The 6,972-nt window shown below is 41.8% G+C and overlaps 1 protein-coding gene across 2 annotated transcripts in view; it reads left to right on the top strand.

The window, feature by feature from the left end:
- The window catches only part of ost4 (oligosaccharyltransferase complex subunit 4 (non-catalytic)), a 162,572-nt gene that overhangs the window by 126,586 nt on the left and 29,014 nt on the right, over positions 1 to 6,972 (top strand). The gene's annotated exons all lie outside the window — the stretch shown is intronic.

A 6,972-nucleotide genomic window follows, 5' to 3' on the forward strand; every position in this document is an offset into this window, starting at 1 on the left:
GGGGTCCCTGGAACCAAATATATGCGAGGGGGCCAAATACATATTTTGGGAGTCCTTCACATGAAAACGTTTGAGAACCACAGGTGTAGGGCTACAGGGTCACATTTTGGAAGCCTTCACTACCATGCTTATGGTCTTTCAGACATCAGAAATTCACAACTAAAGACAGCTAGTGGTTCTCAAACATTTACATGTCAAGGACCCACAAATTCAATTATATTTGGCCACAGACCCCATCTGAAAACATGTGCCAGGGACCAATGTACAAGATTTGCGTTGTAAATATTTACCACACACACACACACACACACACACACACACACACACACACACACACACACACACACACACACACACACACACACACACACACACACACACACACACACACACACACACACACACACACACACACACACACACACACACACACACACACACACACACACACACACACACACACACACACACACACACACACACACACACACACACACACACACACACACACACACACACACACACTTCTATAGTAACGAGCACTATCAGAACATAGACCCATTTTGCAATTATTTGAATAATTGCAAATCATTTACCCTACCTTTAAATATTCAGGCAAAAATCGTCATATCATTCAAACAGTTTGTATTTACCTGCAGCAGAGGGGACAGGTTCCATTCTGAAGTGATCCACCCTGGCATCTCTCACCTGCCTTCTATTTATATCTAATAAGCACTGCTCACATCCAGTCTGGAGTGAATGGATCCCAGTTTGATTTCAATCAACACTAATTGTTGATTGAAGATCTGATGAAGATCTGATGATGATGATTGTGTGTGTGTGTGTGTGTGTGTGTGTGTGTGTGTGTGTGTGTGTGTGTGTGTGTGTGTGTGTGTGTGTGTGTGTGTGTGTGTGTGTGTGTGTGTGTGTGTGTGTGCAGTGTGTGTGTTCATGTGATTAGTGGAAGGTAACTGCCACTGGGGTCTTCAAAGTACGTTTTTCAAGGACCACAAGGACCCCTGTGTTAGTGAGCGCCACCTGCAGCATTTCAATATTTAACCATGGGTAGCAATATTCAATAAATCACAAGTGTGAAGAAACAAGCTTAGTTAGAAAAGAACACTGGGCAGCAGACAGCAGCACCCCAGAAACACACACGTTTTGTCGCATACTTAAGCCAATAATTTGATGACCAGCGGAAATATGCTAATGTCTCTGATAGGAGACTCAAAGGAGACTCTTTGTGTCTCCTACCGGAGCTGCCGTCAGTCTTCAAATTATTGGTTTAGGAATGCGACAAAACAAAAAAATCTCCATGAATTCAAGTCTCCATGGGTTGGGTAATTAATAGGAAAAAAAACATTTTGGGGGTGAACTATCCGACCTAACTGTACTATTAACAGTACATCGATGAGTATTGACTTCAGTGCCTAGGCTGGACTTGAACCTGTGGCCCTGTTAAAACACATTGGCTGCCATGGACGCAGATCTGCGTTCTTTCAACAATTTTTTTTTTTTTCAAAATAAAAGTTTTTTTTTTTTTTTTTTTTTTTTGACCCAAAGACCAAGGAGATATGATTTTTCGAAGATTTAGACTCCCATCCACTTCCTTGTTAACTTAAAACTTAAAAATTCTGTATCTCGGCTCTGAGTACTTTTATTTTTTCATTGAAAAAGTCTGGCAGTCTACTGTAGGAAATAAATAAATAATTCTGGCAGCCAAGAGACCACAGAGGCGTCTACCGACTATCCACTGCCCTACAGCACCTCCACACATTCACACACGCTTCTTTTAGTGTTTTTTGAGTGTAGTTCCTGAATGTTAGTCTTCAAAACATGCTTCAGAGTAAAGGAGCAGGAAGATGTGAATTTGGGCCCCCCTGGCATACAATCTGTTCAAATGAGGGTTCTGCAAAATACATATCAAATTTTGGGGTCCTTGAAGGAGTGTGTAAACCACTGTATTGTTCAAAGGAGTAGCCATAGCTGAATGGGTAGAGAGCCTGCCTAAGAAACAGAAAGTCCTGGGTTCAAATCCTGTGCTAGGCAATGTGATTGTGTCCATGAGAAAGACACTGAGCTCCTAGCTGCTCCTCTGTGTGTAGCAACTGAATTTGTAGCTGGGTAAAACGGAATTTGCCCTGTGGGATCAAATTTGAATTATTATTAGGGGGGGGGGGTGATGTTGCAATGGTCCATTTTATTCCCCCTAACTGCACAGTGCACGAGCTTTGAGAGTCTGTTTGCCTCCCTCATCATGTTTTCTATCAATATGTTGGATTCATGTTAAAGGGATAGTTCACCCCCCAAAAAATGGCTTTTTATAACGATTAGTCACCCCATGGAGACTTGAATTCCTGGATATGTTTTTGTTTGTCGCATTCCTAAGCCAATAATTTGATGACTGGCATCGGTTCCGGTAGGAGACACAAAGAGTCTCCTTTGTGTCTCCTACCGGAACCGCTACCGGTCATGAAATACTTTAAGGAAAACTACCTTGCTTACTGTGAGTCGCTCTGAATTAAGAGCATCTGCTAAATGCCTAAACTGTAAATTGTAGAGAAATAGGAGCAGAACCATGTACAGAGCAAAAGGTGGTCTGTCTTGTCATTACAATGACAGTGTAATGGTTCAGTTTTTTTCACCCTAACTGCACAGGACATTTTATGTCTGTTTACATTTATAATGTTAATTTCAGTGATGGAGACAAACCGCACAGACATTCACTGTACTTTAGCACAATTTGTAAAACTTGACTCTGACTTAGTATAGTCTTTTTACAATTATAGCTGGCATGGAAGATGCAACTGGGAATGTAATAATTAGCTAAGAATGTGATACTTAACCTTTTAGAATTTAGATGGAGAGTGAAAAAGTTCTTTAGGAGTTTTGAACCCTTAACCGGTTTATAAATCACTGATTTATCTCACATGCTAGCCCCTTTACTGTTATTGAGAACAACTGCCTTAGAATCACTGCTGATGATGTGGCCATAGCTGAATGGTTAGAGAGCCTACCTGTCAAGCCATAAATCCCCGGTTCGATCCCAGGCCTCAGCAATGTGTCAAAGTGTCCCTGAACAAGACACTTTAAAGAATAGCTCACCCAAAAAAATACTTATTCTCTATCAATTACACACTCCATGAAGCCTTGAATTCATGGAGATTTTTTAGTTTTTGACACATTCCTGAGCACAGACTCAGACATATGCCACGTAGGTGTGAGGGTAGCGTAGCGGCCAGAACCTGAGTCTGGTAGAACATAATCACGATTCAAAGAACCACTTTCAGCACTATTTAGCACCATTTTTGTTTAGTGTGACATATGATCTACAGCCTGTAGATCATGTGTTTACCTGTAGACTACAGGTAAACACATTTGAACATGAAGTTGATGATCAAAGTGACAGCTTCTGTAACCTAAATGACTACATAGATGGTGAAGATGGTAGAGTGTCCTTGAACTTTGACCTCCAAATTCTAATCAGTTCATCCTTGAGTCCAAGTGGACATTTGTGCCAGATGTAATGACATATACCCTCCAGTGGTCATACTCACAGTGACCGTGATCTTTGACCATCAAAATCTTCACTTTGTATATTGTACTACCCGAAAACATTATACCATCGACCACGGCTGTCACCGGCAGAGGAATACAAATTGTGTCCATGTAGGGCCGGGGTCTTCAAGGTTTGTCAGGCCAAGGACCCCTTAGCTGAGAGAGAGATGAAGCAGAGACCGCCCCACTATATATTGTATAAAATTGTGTTGCAGATTCATCTTTTTCATAGATTTCATAGATTGCTTCATAGACATGTTTGACAGAACTATCATGTTGGATTCATGTTAAAGTGTATTTTTCAGACATTTAACCACTTAAAGCCTCAACACATAGTGAACTTGACCTTTCACTCTCTACTTGATCTTCTCTTTTTTCCCTCTACACTAAACCTTTTTGCAGAAAATAGCCAATCTCCAAGCTTGTAGAGGCATTGTAAGCTTGTAGAGCTGCTATTTTTTTGGCTCAAGTTCTGTATAACTCTGAGGACCCCCTAAGGGTCCCCTGTTGAAGACCCCTAATGTACTGTAGGGTATTCGAGTTGGCTAATTATGTGCTATCTCAAAGTAAGACCAGTCCCACTATAGAGATAACCATCCCATCACATTATATCTGTTGTTGACATAAGACTTGGCAACACACAGGTGGTGGTAGGAAAGCAGATGTGTACTGCTAGGGAAACAGTGCCTTGCACACAGCCAGAAACAGACATGCACTTAGAAGGAATATGGGGAGGTAGGCAGCAAGGGGGAACAAGCATGTGCTTCTACATGTCTGACAGTCGGCACAGCAAATGGCTTTGAAAGCAAGTATGCCTACATTAAAGAGAAACAAATGTACCAGAAATTTGCTTAAATTGTTTTTGTTTTCATTTAGATCATTAGATATTTGGTTGTTAGGCTTTAATATTCATACCGGTAGACTACCGGTAGTTACTTTTTAATTTCCCACACTGCTGTTTTCCCCCTTCACCTTTACTGGTTCATCTGCTAGTGAGGAACTTTACCAGGAGCATGTTGCATGAGCGGAAGAACACCCTACTCTTCAGTTCAACATTCCCTGCTAACCTGTAGGCCATTGTTTTTCTGAGGATGGCTGGGCAAGAAGAGTGCTTGTGTTTGTCAACATCCTACATATGTGCCATGTTTCACAACAAATGCACAACTTCATTCAGGCACGCATCATGAGCCTCGAGGCCTCGCTGTTGCCATGCCTGCGAACCGTTTGGCAAGCGGGTGTCTACAAACAGCTGATGGCGTTGCACATCAACAAGCACACCGGCTGAGTTGGCAAGCCATGGTGGAGGAACAGGTTATCACATGAAGCTTCCGACCATCCCCCCCACCCATCTCAGCCAATAACCAGCCATCTCAGCTGAAGTCTTTCACAGCTATCCTGGGGAAAAAAACAATAGTGCCACTGTGACCTGTAGGAGCTACTGGTGAGGCATGTATTGCCCTCCCCGTTCAGGTTCCCTCCAGCAAACATTGCCATTATACACCTGTGGACGCCCAGCCAAGCCGAAGTCACAGCGGAGGATTCAATCCCAGTCTCCACGGTGGTGGACAAGACAGTTTACCTCTGTGTAACCCAAGCGCTGTTATGGTTAATTTTGATATGAATTCCAATAAAGCCATTTTTATTAATTATTTGCTCCCCCCTAACGGTAGCTTGGTGGCATTGCAGCTCAAAACCCAAATTCCACAAAACAAAATACAACAGGAAGGCAGTGAAAACGTGTGCAATATCATGTTTAATACTAGACGCGTCGCAATTGGCAATTGCAAAGTGTGGTTGCGCCGACGCTGGTCGGGACTCGAGTAATACGCCGGGAGGAATACCGTCGGAGACTGCGCCAATTACATTGTCACGTCACTCCTGAGATCACTTGCGTTCAATTTTGAGAGGATTGATCCCCCAAAAAGCATGTCTTTGCATCAAACGGTTACATTTTGAGCATTTGTGGCGCCCCCTATGGATCAAAGTGGAAATCCTTTCGGGGATTGGTTTAGTATACCACCCTTGACATGTGATTCAAATTTGGGATTGACCGGACGTTTCGTTCGTGATCTTTGGCATTTTTTGTCAAACGGCCCCTCCCGCTAACTTTGGAAGCCATTTACGGACGAACGGTACGGACTATCAAAATGCCGCTTGGATATCTTTATCGCATGGGTCCATAGATCACGTGTACCGATTTGTGTGAGATTTGGGAAAAATTGTAGGAAAAGGAGCAAAAAGTGTGTTTTGAAGAAAATTCAAAATGGCGGAAAATCTATCCTGACGCAAATGGGCGTGACCTATATGGGGAGATGCGTCGTGACCCAAGGAATCCAGGGGGGAAAAAAATTGATTTTGCGACCTACGGTTCAAGAGTTACAGGCCAAAACGTAAAGTGGGCTGTTATAGCGCCACCATGTGGCCGACTGGTGTGATTATTTTCATAATAATTTTGCAAAAAACTATCAACCTCCCCTCCAAGTCTTGTAATTATAGCCCTTACGGTTTCCGAGAAAAAAAATACTTGAATGGGAGTTTTTGCAATTCCCATTAAAGTGGATGGGGAAATTTAATGCACTAATAAATCAATATCAAAAAATCTATCCTGACGCAAATGGGCGTGGCCTATATGGAAAGTTGCGTAATGACCCAAGGAATGTAGGGAAAAAGAAATTTTGATTTTACGACCTACGGTTCAAGAGTTATAGGCCAAAAGGTAAAGTGGGCTGTTATAGCGCCACCATGAGGCTGAATGGTGTAATATTTGTTTCATTAATTTGGCAATAAACTATGAACCTCCCCTCAAAATCTGGTAACTCTAGCTCTTACTGTTTCTGAGAAAAAAATACTTGATTTTTTTTTTTCACGTTTCCATTAAAGTGGATGGGGAAATTTAATCCACTAATAAATCAATATCAATAAAACTATGGAACCAATCTCTTAGCAAAATACAAGCACACGATTCCCGGCGAAGCCGGTCATTTTGACATATGGCACAAAATTGGGAAAAATAAACTGTGGGAGGAGTAGGGAGTAGCGGTTCGAAGTATTGTTTATCTATAAATAAAGTATAAGGAGTACTATAGTCTGGTTGCCCTGTTAGGGCAACCACACTAACTAGACCCTAGTTTTGATCATGTAAAATGAAGAATTGGCTAACAAATGACAAAACAGGTGACATGTAATGTCATTAAGGCTAAAACAAAACATCTCTCTGTTTTGCTCTCAATGAAAAAGCAAAAATATTCCAACAAATGGTTTTAAACAATAACCTAAATCTATGTTTTCTTGTATATGTTATATCATCCGGGTATGAGGCTGTCTGCAAAATAATATGCTGATTGGTATTTGCTGCTCCCTGGTCTCCCAGACATCTAACAGTCCCCATATCAATGAGTCAAGATAGGACAGTCT

Source organism: Gymnoscopelus microlampas, assembly GCF_963454915.1.
Source record: "Gymnoscopelus microlampas genome assembly, chromosome: 16".
NCBI classification, from domain to species: domain Eukaryota; kingdom Metazoa; phylum Chordata; class Actinopteri; order Myctophiformes; family Myctophidae; genus Gymnoscopelus; species Gymnoscopelus microlampas.